We start from the raw sequence: 14,417 nt of genomic DNA on the forward strand, positions 1-14,417 counted from the left end.
AGCTATGCCAAACATCGGGTGAGCAGGAAATCATTAGTATCGTAGAATAGGATGATCATTATGGAGTGTTAAAATGTAATTTTGAATCTTGAAACCAAACAAAGCATTAATATATGTATAAGATAAGCTTTGTCCTCAATCACCCTTTGACACCTGGTCTTAACAAGGGAACTTGGAGAACTTGGAGAGTACGGTAATAATAATAATTTATTATTTGTACCCTGCCCATCTGACTGAGTGTATACCGTAATGAGAACAGAGTGTGCATCTGAGCATGCACAGAGTGTGCTTCTCTGCTTGTGCTGCTGGCTTGCTTACACTGGTGGTTTTTGATTTTTTTTATAAAAAAAAAAACATTCGGTTGTGTTTGTGCTAACACGAGAGCCGTGTGGGAAAGCACTTTGGACAACTAGCAGTGAGGCAGTGAGTCACGTTTATAAGGAGACTCTTGTCAGCTCATGACGACGGAGACCGGATTTGAAACCAGCCTTTCGACTGGTCACACCGACTTACTTTAAAATAAAAACCACATATTGCGGGGCTGAGTCAGCTGTCGCCGAAAGCAGGTTCTCTAAAGTTACTGGATATTTTTTGATGATACCCAGGAAGTTGAATTATTGTCAAAAGAACTGGTTGTGTATATGATCCCAGCAGCTCAAATAATAATTGCAACTCAACGGGAAACAATCCAAAATATTACACTGGACGTTTGCTGCTACCACTCGCTCCGGAAAAGAGCTGTAAGGGAGAATATTAGGCATAATTTGAGATTACAGCTACAGCCTCCAGACACTTTTTGCATGATTTGTCATTCTTTTATTACATATACAACGGAACCGTCGTTTTCGAGACAAGCCCGGGGAAATCTGGAACGAGACCTGACAATCAGATAACGCTGATGTTCTTTATTTGGACTTCATTTGTTATTTTAGTTTTGCTTTTCACCTTTTAATTTTCGCCTGTGGCCATAACAGTTCTCTCTTTTCACCGAACAGTAGAATTGGGAGGGACCCCGCGGGTCATCCAGCTCAACCCCCCCTGCAACGCCAGAATCACGACAGGCGGACATTATATATACATTATGAAATGAAATGGGAAATATTTATCCAATAAAACAAACAAACCCAAAAGCAGGTTCTGTGTGTTCACTGGTGGCGACAGGCCCTCTTTGTATGCTCAGAGTTACTCTCGCTTAGCGGTGCCTCGTTGCTAGCCACAGGAACGCTCTCCCATAAAGAAAGCCATTGAGTTTCCAGGTCCGCCAGAATCACACCCAAGTTTCCATGCGCTTTCTGCCAGGTCATCCTGTGTGCCATTGTTGTGGCCCATAAATCTTTGCCTCTCAGCGATGCATACGGAGAGCACCTGCTGGTCCCTTGCCCAGTCTTGCCCGTATATGGGCAAATGTTCCTGCCGAAGAGGCGCCTGCAAAGCTCCACCATCATCTCTGCTAAGAGGCACGCCCTCTCTGACTCCCTCGTTGCTTCTAGATAGCCAAAGTCACTTTATGGCTGAATTTCTGCCCAAGGCGAAACTGGCAGCAGGTCACGCCAAGCTGATGTTTCAACTGAGAAGCAGGCGGCGAAATGGTGTAAACCAGCAAACTGCAACCCAGTCGGGTGGGTGGGGTAAAACCAGTGCCGGATTTACGTATAAGCTAAACAGGCTCTAGCTTAGGGCCCCGCTCTCTTGGGGGCCCCACCAAAAAAATTAAAGGGGGGGGAAACTGGATGTGCGTTTCCAAAATATAAGATAAAAAAAGGAATAGAATAAGACCTACATACAGCAACAGTGTTTTGTGTTGTGTAGGCTCCTAGGGTGTAAGTCATGGGCCCCGCCTGCTAGCCTGCTCCCTATAATATCACTGGTTTGCTCATTTCTATACGGTATATAGGGTGCCTACATTTTGCATGGACGGGTTGCAGGGCGACATGGGCAAATGGCTTGAGATACCTCTTAGGTCCATAAATGACCATACAGTGGTACCTCGGTTTATGAACACAATTGGTTCTGGAAGTCTGTTCATAAACTGAAGCGTTCATAAACTGAAGCAAACTTTCCCATTGAAAGTAATAGAAAGTGGATTAATCCGTTCCAGACGGGTCCGCGGAGTACTCAACCTGAAGCGTACTTAACCCGAAGCATGGGTGTAATTGGTTGCGGAAGTCTGTTCATAAACTGAAGCGTTCATAAACTGAAGCAAACTTTCCCATTGAAAGTAATGGAAAGTGAATTAATCCGTTCCAGATGGGTCCGCGGCGTTCGTAAACTGAAAATTCGTAAACCGAGGTGTTCATAAACCGAGGTTCCACTGTATAGCATATATTCAACCCAAAAAACAGCAACAATTTTTTTATGACAAAGGACAGCTGGACATATAAAGGGCCCCATTACCTTCAGTAGCTTAGGGCCTCATGAAACCTAAATCCGGCCGTGGGTATAACTAGATTCTTCCTCTTCTTCTTCTTCATCATCATCATCATCATATTTTTATTTTACAAGGTTGTCGTTGTACTTCACCAATCTTAACCTATTACAGTATTTATAAGAATGGATTCCAAATATAATCAAATTTGTCCGCATTTTATATGCAAGTTGTTCATATGATGCGAGTTTGTACAAGTCTTCAATCCAATCGTAGAAGGGAGATGCATTTTTATTTTCCCAATTCATCAGTGTCGGTCTTTTCACCATGGTCAGGGCATGGAGAATCCACTCGTTCCTATTTATATCCCACCTTTGCTCCAAGGTGTTCACGGCAGCATTCATGGTTTCCCCCGCCCCTCCACACAATAACCCTGCGAGGTAGGGGCGGCTGAGAGAAAGTGACTGGCCTCACCTAGTGAGTTTCATGGTTGAGTGGGGCATTAAACACTGGTCCTAGTCCATGGGTAGGCAAGCTAAGGCCCATGGGCCGGATCTGGCCCAATCGCCTTCTAAATATCAGCATGCTTTTACATGAGTAGAATGTGTCCTTTTATTTAAAATGCATCTCTGGGTTATTTGTGGGGCCTGCCTGGTGTTTTTACATGAGTAGAATGTGTGCTTTTATTTAAAACTAGCTGTCCCGGCCACGCGTTGCTGTGGCTCAGTCTGTTAAATGGACCTTCAGAGTCCCCTCACCTTCAGAGTTCCCGTGTGTGACGTCATCTTCCTTCCACATGACAGCACCCATCACCCCAACGGCTCTATCTGCCCCCCTCACAAACCCCTGCAGCCTGGCCGGTCCCCCCGCATTGGTGTTGTTTTCTGTTGTTGTTGTTTAGTCGTTTCCGACTCTTCGTGACCCCATGGACCATAGCACGCCAGGTACTCCTGTCTTCCACTGCCTCCCGCAGTTTGGTCATGTTGGTAGCTTCGAGAACACTGTCCAGCCATCTCGTCCTCTGTCGTCCCCTTCTCCTAGTGCCCTCCATCTTTCCCAACATCAGGGTCTTTTCCAGGGAGTCTTCTCTTCTCATGAGGTGGCCAAAGTCTTGGAGCCTCAGCTTCACGATCTGTCCTTCCAGTGAGCACTCAGGGCTGAATTCCTTCAGAATGGATAGGTTTGATCTTCTTGCAGCCCATGGGACTCTCAAGAGTCTCCTCCAGCACCATAATTCAAAAGCATCAATTCTTCGGTGATCAGCCTTCTTGATGGTTCAGCTCTCACTTCCATACATCACTACTGGGAAAACCATAGCTTTAACTATACGGACCTTTGTAAGCAAGGTGATGTCTCTGCTTTTTAAGATGTTTTCTGTTAAAGGCCCTTATTCAGTTGGTTGGAATGTTCTGTTGTGATGTCACTGCTAGTATGGAGCCAATGGCCGCAGGTGAGGTGTATGTTCCTTTGATGTCCACTGGAGGGTGCTGTGTTTCCCCCCAAAAAATCATGTTTTTACCTGTGATAGGTGTCCCATCTATGTAATATAAGTGTATGCAAACACACACACATTGGTCTGGAACGTTGTGTCAAAATTTCAACCCAATTGGTCAAGCGGTTTGGGAGAAAAGTGGATTCCCACCCACATGGACCTTTTACATTTTTATATATATAGATGCAAGAAATATCAACAACCTCAGATATGCAGATGACACAACCTTGATGGCAGAAAGTGAGGAGGAATTAAAGAACCTTTTAATGAGGGTGAAAGAGGAGAGCGCAAAATATGGTCTGAAGCTCAACATCAAAAAAACCAAGATCATGGCCACTGGTCCCATCACCTCCTGGCAAATAGAAGGGGAAGAAATGGAGGCAGTGAGAGATTTTACTTTCTTGGGCTCCTTGATCACTGCAGATGGTGACAGCAGTCACGAAATTAAAAGACGCCTGCTTCTTGGGAGAAAAGCAATGACAAACCTAGACAGCATCTTAAAAAGCAGAGACATCACCTTGCCGACAAAGGTCCGTATAGTTAAAGCTATGGTTTTCCCAGTAGTGATGTATGGAAGTGAGAGCTGGACCATAAAGAAGGCTGATCGCCGAAGAATTGATGCTTTTGAATTATGGTGCTGGAGGAGACTCTTGAGAGTCCCATGGACTGCAAGAAGATCAAACCTATCCATTCTGAAGGAAATCAGCCCTGAGTGCTCACTGGAAGGACAGATCCTGAAGCTGAGGCTCCAATACTTTGGCCACCTCATGAGAAGAGAAGAATCCTTGGAAAAGACCCTGATGTTGGGAAAGATGGAGGGCACAAGGAGAAGTGGACGACAGAGGACGAGATGGTTGGACAGTGTTCTCGAAGCTATGAACATGAGTTTGACCAAACTGCGGGAGGCAGTGCAAGACAGGAGTGCCTGGCGTGCTATGGTCCATGGGGTCACGAAGAGTCGGACACGACTGAACGGCTAAACAACAACAGATGCATCTCTGGGTTATTTGTGGGGCATAGGAATTTGTTCATTTCCCCCCTTCAAAATATAGTCCGGCCCCCCCACAAGGTCTGAGGGACAGTGGACCGGCCCCCTGCTGAAAAAGTTTGCTGACCCCTGCTAAGCCCAACACTCTGACCACTAGGCCATGCCGTATCTGCCCGTAATATTTTTGCTGCTTTGTTTTCTTAACTCTGTGAAATCGCTTTGTAAAACCATAACAAACCTGTCTGTACTCCAAGGTTTAAATGGGGAGGGGGGGTTTAACAGGTCTTCTGACCCCACCTTCCTCCAGCAAGTTTTCCTGGGTCCCCATTCAGAAACATTTAAAGGGGATGAGCCGCGTGTTAAATGTGATGTGCTTGTGCTTTTGCAGTGATGATAGTTAACCTGCGGCACTCCCTGCCACAGGAGGCAGGGGTGGCTACCAATTTGGATGGCTTTTAAAAAAGGGATTGGAGAAATTCAGGACTTCAGGAGAGGGCGATCGACAATATTTACCAGCCATTACTGTCTGAAAGTTCTTCCTGATGTTTAATGAAGAGATATCAAGGGAAGATAAAAGACTGTTTATGTGTGCAACAACTGCGGCAAGAATTCTTTTAGCCCAAAAATGGAAACAAGGAGACGTACCAACGAAAGAAGAATGGCAGACGAAGATGGTGGACTTTGCAGAACTGGCGAAGCTGGCAGAAAAAATCCCAAACCAGCATGATTACGTGCTATATTCCCAAAAGACTGGTGTAAATTTATACGATATTTGAAAAATCATTGTAAGCAATTAACATCAGTAGCAGGGTTGGCTGAAGACTTGTAGAGAGAAATTTCCTACCTTTCTATATTTATTTAAATTTTAGAGTCATTTTGTAATGAGTGCAATTAGAACTGGAAAACGCACAAAATGCAATGATATATAGGTTAATTTTGAAAACCACGAGGCGGGAGGGAAGGAAGTCGCTAGGCTCTAGATCAGGCTTCCTCAACCTCGGCCCTCCAGATGTTTTGGGACTACAACTCCCATGATCCCTAGCTAGCAGGACCAGTGGTCAGGGATGATGGGAATTGGAGTCTCAAAACATCTGGAGGGCCGAGGTTGAGGAAGCCTGTTCTAGAGAGCCAGGGAGGTAAAGTGGGTAATTATGATGTGAATGTATATAATTAAATGGCTGTTAAAATTATATATAAATACAGTAAATAGAAAGTTCTTCCTGATATTTAGATGGAATCTCCTTTATTGTAACTTAACGTTCTTAGCAGCAAACTCCATTCCTGTGATTCTACTGTTGATTTAATGGAATTTAAAATGCAAAACAACATGCTCAATGTATTGTTTTTTTCTTAATCTGGGTTGGCAAACGGCTTCCTATTTGACTTGCTCTCTCTAGCAGAACAGGAACGTATCGACGTTGCAATGCATGGAATGGTGACGTAGGGGCGAGGAGAGGAAATGTTAAGTTTATTTACCTAAATGCACCTATTCCGCCAAAGGCATTTAGGCTGGAATAGGTGCATTTATTCCGCCGCCAGGTCGCTCAGGCAGCGATAAATGCACCCGCTAGTATGAGTTTGGGGAAGGAATCCAGTCCGGGATTTCCAGGCGACTCACTCACCTGCGCCCAAGGCGCCGCTTTCACAAGGGCGGGGCAGCATCGAAGAAAACCCGGCCTGGATCTCGGCCAGAATCGCGGCGCCAGATTCAGCCAAAAAAGGTGCAATTCTCCAACAAGGTCAGTAGATGGCCCCCTTGCCGCAGCCAAGCACTGGGCAGGAGACGCCCCCTGTCGGAGGTTTCACAATATTTCTGGCAATATTTGCAGCCATTCCCAGAGGGGGCGCTGCTGTATTTGTGGATGGCAAAAATAATCATTTCCTTAATAACAATTTAAACAATGTATTGAACTAAAACAGTAACGTTATAGCATATGTATCCATGTTTGTTAACTGATGCGGTTAAACAAACTTAAGACTGAGTTTTAGCACACATGAAAAACTTAAAACAAATCCTTATTTCCTGATGAATAGCCTTTGGACGATAATGTGGTAACTTAAATAGAAAACTATCTTTATAAATATTTTTCCTTTAAAAGCATTTAAACAAAAAAACCAATTTAAATGAAAAAAAAAATCCAATTTAATTTTTTAAAAATCTCTCTGTGTGTGTGTTTAACAACATAGAATCATAGAGTTGGAAAAGACCACAAGGGCCATCCAGTCCAACCCCCTGCCAAGCAGGAAACACCATCAAAGCATTCTTGACAGATGCCTGTCAAGCCTCTGCTTAAAGACCTCCAAAGAAGGAGACTCCACCACACTCCTTGGTAGCAAATTCCACTGCCGAACAGCTCTTACTGTCAGGAAGTTCTTCTTAATGTTTAGGTGGAATCTTCTTTCTTGAAGTTTGAATCCATTGCTCCGTGCCCGCTTCTCTGGAGCAGCAGAAAACAACCTTTCTCCCTCTTCTATACGACATCCTTTTATATATTTGAACATGGCTATCATATCACCCCTTAACCTTCTCTTCTCCAGGCTAAACATACCCAGCTCCCTAAGCCGTTCCTCATAAGGCATCGTTGACCAGGCCTTTGACCATTTTGGTTGCCCTCTTCTGGACATGTTCCAGCTTGTCAGTATCCTTCTTGAACTGTGGTGCCCAGAACTGGACACAGTACTCCAGGTGAGGTCTGACCAGAGCAGAATACAGTGGTACTATTACTTGCCTTGATCTAGATGCTATACTCCTATTGATGCAGCCCAGGATTGCATTGGCTTTTTTTAGCTGCTGCATCACACTGTTGACTCATGTCAAGTTTGTGGTCTACCAAGACTCCTAGATCCTTTTCACATGTACTGCTCTCAAGCCAGGTGTCACCCATCCTGTATTTGTGCCTTTCCTCTTTTTTTGCCCAAGTGTAGTACTTTACATTTCTCCTTGTTGAAATTCATCTTGTTTGCTTTGGCTCAGTTGTCTAATCTGTTAAGGTTATTCTGAAGTGTGATCCTGTCCTCTGGGGTATTAGCCACCCCTCCCAATTTGGTGTCATCTGCAAACTTACTCAGGATGCCCTCAAGCCCATCATCCAAGTCATTGATAAAGATGTTGAATAAGACTGGGCCCAAGACAGAACCCTATGGCACATCATTGATTTTTATCCACCCTGGGGGCAGGCGTCTGGGGAATGTGTATATTTTGAGACCTTTTCCTGTAAGACAAGGGATCTGGAATTGAGGCACATGAGACGGAGACTCTCTTTTGCACATGGGAAGCACGGCTGTTGTGGTGGCCCAGCCTTTTGCGATAGTGCCACCCCACCACCCCACCCCAGTTCCTCTGAAGCTGGAGGATGGCAGAGGCACCTGTTCCAGCTATAGCCAAGGATGAGAGCTGTCGGATTACGACTCCAGGGTCATTCGAGGACTTAAGGGACATACAGGGCATATATTATTATGATTGTTGTTGTTGCTGCTGCTGCTGCTGCTGTGATTATTTAAATGTCTAGCCTGCCTTCTTCCCGAAGTAGCAAAACAGAGCAATTGGAAACAAAATTAAGAATGCGTTCAAAATGTTACGGCCAGGCAATTTTCTTCTTCTCTTTGGACAACGTCTGGAGCCTGCAACTCAGCTGCGGAGCATCTGCTTGGCGTGCAGAAGGCGGCAAATTCAATCCCCCATGACGTCTCCAAATAGAATCATAGAATAGAATCGTAGAGTTGGAAGAGACCACAAGGGCCCTCCAGTCCAACCCCCTGCCGAGCAGGAAACACCATCAAAGCATTCTTGACATATGCCTGTCAAGCCTCTGCTTAAAGACCTCCAAAGAAGGAGACTCCAACACACTCCTTGGCAGCAAATTCCACTGTTGAACAGCTCTTACTGTCAGGATGTTCTTCCTAATGTTTAGGTGGAATCTTCTTTCTTGAAGTTTGAATCCATTGCTCCGTGTCTGCTTCTCTGGAGCAGCAGAAAACAATATTTCTCCCTCCTCCATATGACATCCTTTCATATATTTGAACATGGCTATCATATCATAGGGCTGGGAGAGATTCCTGCTTTGAAATCCTGGGGTGCCCCTGCCGGTCAGTGTAGACAGAACTGGCGCTGGATGATCCCCGGTGCTCTGACTTTGCATAAGGCAGCTGCCTACGTAATTATGGTCGTCGTTAAAAGGTAAATAAACTCATTAAATTAAAAGCCAAATCTGTTAAAATGCAAACAGCATATAATAAAACCTCTTCCTCTTCACCTTCTGCAAACCTTATCCTATTCCACAAGAGCAGACCAACTGAATTACTGCAATTGATTGCATCTTTCCAGTCGGTTGTACTCTTTTCCCAAAGGTTGCAGGATGAAGCCTGCCGTCTTAGTGGCTCAGACCGCCCACCTGCCCCCCCCCCCCGTCTGCCCATGCCACCCTGCAGGAAAGACTTCCTAAAGGGGTTGTGCCAGTCACGAGGGCCGCTGTGTTCCCGGAGAAAGGTAAACGGCTGGCTGACCCTTCAGACACAGAGGCCACGAGATCCCACATGCCTCCCGCCGAGTTCTTGACATTTGACGGCTGTGATGGACGGTCACAGTCTAAAAATACAGGCCCCGGGCACCGGCTCAACCTCGTGCGGCCAGTAGCGCTCCCCTCCCTCTGGCACAAGAGGTCCTTTTGCTGCCTACTCCTCCTCCTCTCAAGGGGCTTGGCCTGTAGCCATTCTTTCCGTCTCCCAAATCAAATCATGGAATGGTTGGAAGGGATCCCCCAAAGGTCATCTAGCTCAACCCCCTGCAATGCGGGAATCTTTTGCCCAACACGGTGCTCAAACCCACCACCCTGAGATTCCATGTTCTACCAACTGAGCTTTGTGATAAACTCATCTCATCGTTTTATTATCCGTTTGTTAAATCTGTCCCTCGCTTTACCTCGCCCAAAGCGACTTAAGAACTAATTAGTGATAAGGAAGGAGGATAGATTAATTGATTAAAAATTGAAATATATACATTCCTGGTAAAAAACAATAAGTTAAGGGAAGAAATAAAAGATAGAAGAATTGAAATAGAGTTGATTTAAGTTTGGGAATTGGAATTATGAAAATAAATACTGTATATAGATATATAAATATGAACATTATGTGCAAAGTAGAAAAGTTAATTTTGAGTATTAAAAAGGGTTATATTATTACTGTGGAAATTGCCTAACTGATAATTAACAAGGAACCCAGAGTGGGGGGAGTCGGGGAAGTTCAAATTGTTATGAAAATGATATGAATTAAGAAGTTTTTTTGTTCTGAAGTTTTTTGTTCAGTATTTTTTTTCTTTTCTTTTTTCTTTCTTTTTTCTTTTTTGGCCTTTTTTAGGTCTTTTTTGCCTTTTTGTTTTATCGCTCTAAGTATGAATGTAATTTGATTATGATGTATTCTCAGACATGAAGTTAATGGAAAATGAATAAAAATTATTTTTTAAAAAACAAACAAAGCGACTTAAGAATCGGACAATTACTTAATTTTTTGCTGCTGGTTTTCCTCCCCACCCTGCAAAAATAAACCTGCTTGCATAAAAAATTAAGAAGGTGAGAAGAGGGGGCCCTGCTCTGGATCTTCCATCAACCAGGAAGATTTAAAACCAGCGCCTGAGGAAAATGTGTCAAGGAGACAGTGCCTCTGAGCACGTGCAGAGCACCAGCAGCCTTTGGATTTGAGGCCTGGAGCAAGGGCAGCCATCACGGTGTCCTCCTGCAGCCGCTATCACCTTCAGCCAGCCTAGCCAAGAGTCAGGGATAATGGGAATTGTAGTTCTTGACGCCTGGCGGGCACCTTGTTGGCTAAGCCTGACCCGGAGCTGAACTTTTTATGTTCTGGTTTTACCTGCTTCTCGCCAACAGAGGGAGCTCACATCCCAAGGGACCCGGTGACCTTGGGAGCCAGATCTTTTCAGAATCACAAAATTGGAGGGGACCTCAAAGGTCACCAAGCCCAACCCCATCTTACGGGCCACAGGGAGAAAAACTGTCCCTGTCTGGAGGTTAGCTTGGGTATTGTCCCCTGGAATCCTGGCTTGGCCTTGCACCCCACACACGTTTGAACCCATCCCTTGACTGGAGAATCAGCTGGGTGCAAGGGGAACTGTAGTGCAAGACAGAGGGCACCCCGTTGGGGAAGGTTGGCGTGCAGGTTTTTAATTGGGGAAGGGTGTCCTTTCCCAGCTCAACCAGGAGATGCCGAGGGACAAGAACTGGGTTCTTCTGCACTCAAAGCAGGTGTCCTGTTGTTCTTGTTTTGGTGTTTTGTTTTGGGTTTTTTTGTAATTACTTCATTAAAAATACTATCCCCAGGGAAGTTCGCCTGGCACCTTCATTATACACCTTTAGGTGCCAGGAAAAAAAAGTGTTCATTTTTAACCAGGCCTTTGATTGATCTGATTTACACCCTGTTTTTTGGGGGGGGCACACTATTGGGTTGTTGTTTTTATTTTTATTATGTATTTTGTGGTTTTATATCTTGATTTTATTCTGTGAACCGCCCTGAGGACCCACCCCCTGGTATAGGGCGGTATGCAAATTCAATTAATAATAATAATAATAATAATAATAAGCTGCTTGGTTGCAGGAAACCTCAACAGAGTTTACAAAAAGATTAAAACGGTTGTAATTGTTAATTAAAAAACCTGAGCGTTCAAGAAATCAAAGCCAGCAATAAACTGAAAAAACCGTCAGCGTACCTAGTTCCACGTACCTAGGCAGGCTTGTCTAAGCAAAAATGGTTTTAAAGGTAAAGGGACCCCTGACCATTAGGTCCAGTCATGACCAACTCTGGAGTTGCGGCGCTCATCTCGCATTATTGGCCGAGGGAGCCGGCGTACAGCTTCCAGGCTATGTGGCCAGCATGTCTAAGCTGGTTTCTGGCAAACCAGAGCAGCACACGGAAATGCCGTTTACCTTCCCGCCGGAGCGGTACCTATTTATCTACTTGCACTTTGACGTGCTTTCGAACTGCTAGGTTGGCAGGAGCTGGGACCGAGCAACGGGAGCTCACCCCATCACAGGGATTCGAACCGCCGACCTTCTGATCAGCAAGCCCTAGACTCTGTGGTTTAACCCACAGTGCCACCTGCGTCCCTCTAAAAAATGGTTTTAGCAGGCATCAAAAGTAGAGCTGCAAAGGGCCCTGGCTGGTGTCAATCAGCAGGGAGTTCCAGAGAGTAGTTGCCTCCATATTAAAAGATTGATTTCTTACAAACGGGTGTTACATGGTACCTGGGACGGTGCCAGTTCCGCAAATCAAAGCGGCTGAAAGAACACATTTTATTTATTACATTTCTCTGCCACCTTTATTTTCCATTTTGTCTTCACAACAACCCTGTGAGGTAGGTTAGGCTGAGATTTGACTCCGAGGCCACCGAGCGAGCTTCATGGCTGAGCGGGGAGGATTCGAACCCTGCTCTCTCCCAGCTCCTAGTTCGACACTCTAACCACTGTGCCACATTGCCTCTTTCCATGTATGGGGTAAGGCAATATCCAGGTAAGACTTGTCCCAAGGTTAATAAGGACTTTGTATAGTGGACCTAATGGTCAAGGGTCCTTTATAGTAATAGTAACACCTCAAACCTGGACAGGTAACGAATCGGAACCCAGTGCAGATCCCCGAACAAAGGTGTTCTATGCCGACAGGGTCAGCAATCGCGCTGCAGCATTCTGTGCTAACTTCAGCTTCCAGATCGGGTTGAAGAGAAGCCCCACAAAGGCAGTCTAGTCTTGAGGGCAGATCCCATGGACTTGGACCGCTGCGCCACCGGCTGAAGTTGCCCGGAAGTCCTAGAAATGACCTCGGAAAATCCCACACACTGCCACATTTAATTTCAGGACGCTGAGCGAAAGGTTCCCTCATCACAAGGGGTTGGGCAGAGTGCTAATCCCTCCCCGTTCTACAATCCTTCTATTCCGTGATTCAAGAAACGTAAGGAGATTCTTCGCTAAAAAGGGTGTCCATTTCAAATCCCTTTGGGAGTCCCAGGGGTGATGGATAACTGCCATATAAAACAGAGGTTCGAGTCCAAGAAAATGCCAACGTGGCTGAACAGTAGCGTAAGTCCATTCCCCCCCCCCACTGAGAAACTGCTCTGTTCCCCCATCCTGGCTTCCAGTCTCCCCTTCTTGAAACCCACACACAACCCAGCACCCACTTTTTCCTCCTAGGTGCTGGAGGGAGATGTAGGTTGCGGACTATTTTGGGAGAAGCTGAGCCAGGTGCCAGCAGTGTGTGTGTGACTCAAGTCTGCGGGGGGGGGCATCCCTGGGGAGGGAGAGGTGTTTGAAGGGCACCAAGACTTCTCTAAAGGCCACCCAAGGGGACAGCTGACACGAGACTTGGGGGGAGGGAGAAGCAGGGAAGACCTTTTCCTCTCCCCTCCCCCCCCCCAACCTTCTCTCTCTGGCTATGAACTCAAATATCAGGTTTCTTACTCCCCGCCCCCAGGAGAGAGAGAAGCCTGTGGATTGTTGTGATGTCAAAAAAAAAAGCCACAGGCCAGTAATATCTTTACGAGCTCCGGCCAAAATGTCACAAAGGGGCAGCGAAGAAGGTTTGAATGCATGTAAGTGTGAATTGCAGGGGGTTGGACTAGATGCCCTTTGGGGATATCCCTCCCGCCTCCTCAGTTCTGCGGCAGAAGGCGGAGTGGAAGGGGTAGGAAGCAGGAGGAAGGAAAATGAGCCCCCCCCCCAACAAAAAGTCTGAAGTTTGTAGCACTTAAGGAGTTGCAAGGAGAACGCTTTGCAAGTCTTTGTTATCAACAGAGATGGAGGTTAATTTTAGGTGGTGCGTGAGGTCAGTTGAAGGGATTGGGCTGCGTTGCCTAGTGGGTGGGTGGGGGGGCAACTAATATCTCCCCCACCTTCCTTGGCTATGCCTTGGTTAACAAGCAGGTGTCTGGGACTACAACTCCCATCAGCCGCAGGAGTCCCCCTCCCGCAGCCCAGCCTACCTCGCAGGGTTGTCGTGAGGGATCAGAGCTTCGCTTCGCCTTGACCTCCGTGGAGGGAAGGCCATGCTGTATATTGCATTTATCTCCCCCGTTTTTCTCCGAGGAGAGAAATGGGCTGCTCCGAGATCACGCAGGGAGCTTCCTGGGCGAGTGGTGGGATTTGAACCCTGGTCTCTAGCCTGACACTCCGACCAATAGGCCACACTGCCTCTTTTTTAAAAAAAGCGATCGATAACAAAAAGCAGGGTGCGGACACCGATTTGGAGACAAAACAAATCGTTTCTCCGCTGTCAAAAAAAAGAGAAGAAGCGCTTTGCCCTTTCCACGTCCCTTAGGACCGGGGAGCCAAGGGGATATCTAGTCCAACCCCCTGCAAAGACGGTGGGCTTCCTTTGCGCCCATTTTACGGAGAGGGACCACGGAGGCGCGTGCCTCGACCTCCCCCCTTTCGCGACCCCGCCCTGGGGGGACCCAGCCAGGAGCCTCCTTCCACCCCCGCCCTGCCGGGTCTGGTGCCAGCCGAGCCCGCCAGCCAATGGGAGCGGGCGGGGCGGGGCGTGGCAGGGGGGGACGTGCTGCTTGCTTTGCCCCCTCCCCA

Source organism: Zootoca vivipara, chromosome 13 (assembly GCF_963506605.1).
Source record: "Zootoca vivipara chromosome 13, rZooViv1.1, whole genome shotgun sequence".
NCBI classification, from domain to species: domain Eukaryota; kingdom Metazoa; phylum Chordata; class Lepidosauria; order Squamata; family Lacertidae; genus Zootoca; species Zootoca vivipara.